This window comes from Alosa pseudoharengus, unplaced genomic scaffold, assembly GCF_046254945.1.
Source record: "Alosa pseudoharengus isolate Yale_2024_CS ecotype anadromous, Long Island Sound unplaced genomic scaffold, YU_APseudo_1.1 YU_APseudo_1.1_scf_17, whole genome shotgun sequence".
NCBI classification, from domain to species: Eukaryota; Metazoa; Chordata; class Actinopteri; order Clupeiformes; family Clupeidae; genus Alosa; species Alosa pseudoharengus.
In genome coordinates, this window is record NW_027468640.1 from 17,386,565 (window position 1) to 17,388,581 (window position 2,017).

Consider the following 2,017-nt stretch of genomic DNA (forward strand, 5'->3'; position numbering starts at 1 on the left):
AAGGTTGCGACTACACTGTGAATGTGGTTTGACAACCGATGGAGCGATAAACCTGCTTGGCAACCTTATTTCCTCGTCGTTTGCTTAGCATACAGCCGATTATGTTGTTGAATGTGCTCTTGAAGTATTAAATTAATGCTCATACTTCAAAACTTTGTGTATTTGTGACGTGTTAGATTCTGTTCTGTCAGGAAAGGCACAGATGCACAACACATAGCATATAGATTATTTGTTTTCTCTGCATCCCAAAGATATTTGATGTCTAGAATCTGCTCTCATAACATGAACAGTGAGTGTGTGTGTGCATGAGAGAGAAAGAAAGAGATAGAGAGAGATGGAAAGAAGGCATGAAAGTCTGCAGGATATATGGTGAGTGTGTGTGTGTGTGTGTGTTTGTGTTTGTGTGTGTGTGTGTGTGTGTGTGTGTAGTTGTAGTGAAATGTAGCACCTCACCTTCCTAGTCAGCAATAATATATCACTTTGTATGAGGTACTTTGTTTCAGATCACTAAGATAATAACTAAGGCTGTCAATCGATTAAAAAAATTAATCTAATTAATTACATACTCTGTGATTAATTAATCTAAATTAATCGCATATATAAGATTTGCTGTGAAAGTATTTTAAATATTTAAATTCAAATGAATTATTGAATAATCATTAGTGACATTAAAGTTCAAAAACTATTTTATTATTATTTTAATAATGCCATAATAATCTATGATATGACCTAATATGCTGAGTAAATAAATTCAAAAGTGCTTCGCGGAAGAAGTTTTTTTTTATATACAAGCTATTTCAGGCCACAGATATAACCTAGTAGAGATGCGCGGATGGGCTATTATTTCAACCTTAACAGCATAGCAAAACTTATAATCCATCCGCCATCCATCCGCACCAACGTTTTTTGACCAGTTTTCAAATCCGCACCCGCCCGCCATCCGCTGGTTGTTTTAATGTACATGGGTGATGCGGTGCTGCTGACGTGAGGCTAGAAAGCTCTTGCCTGTTCTAGAAAGACTGATCCAATGCAGCAAATATATTAAAAGGCTAAAGTCCTACATTGGTTATGTTGTAGCCTATCCCCAGAATATCAGCAGCAAACTCAGTCTCTGTCTCGCAAAAGTCTCCAAATAAAACGCAGCCTGTAGCCTACAATTGTATCATTGTAATAAAAAACGCAATTTAGCACATCATTTCAACATGCTGCTATTTAGCCTACTAATTAATGCCTATTGTACTTTTTTTTTTGCAAAAAGAAAGAAATCCTTAATAAAATAACAAGTCATTCACATTATAGGCTACTTTACGCACTGTAACCCACCGCACAGCAGTGCAACGTGCATGTTTACATTTTTAGTAACAACTTGCTTGCTTGCCTTACACATCTAAGTTTTCCGACTATTTTTATACCTTCTTTTTTCCGCTGTGGATGTTACTGAGCTTGTAGAAGTTTTAGCTCTTACGTTCTGAACATCTCGCACTGCCATTGCCCGATGTCAGTTCTGAGTCATATCACACCATAATCTGTCTCCCTTTTAAATGCCTATTCCCTGAATGGTAGGCTAAAATGACTATGTGTTTTATATATAATATCGAAACAAAATAACCCAGTCTCATCTACGAGATGTTTAGGCCTCCTCCAATACTGACAGCTGGGCTCATAGGTTGCAGATTTGCTTAGTGACATACCAAGGCTCTGCAACGAGACGCGACATGGGAGATGAATCATCGGTCAACTTGCACTGTAGCCTATTCTACTTTCTTATTGCACACTGGAGAGAAAAACATGCTGGTAGGCTACGATAGGCTACTTAATTTAAACTTTGTTACCTTCAGTGTGTGTGTGTGTGTGTGTGCGTGCGTGAGGGGTTGCTCAGTGAAACATCGGGAGTACACCAATTCCGCAACACCGTCTCTGATAGATAAACAAAGCAGCATTCATAGAAGCAACTAGGCCAAACTGCCTGATGAAAATTTGACTATTTCAAAGTGTGCTCGTTTTTTTCGGATGTAGG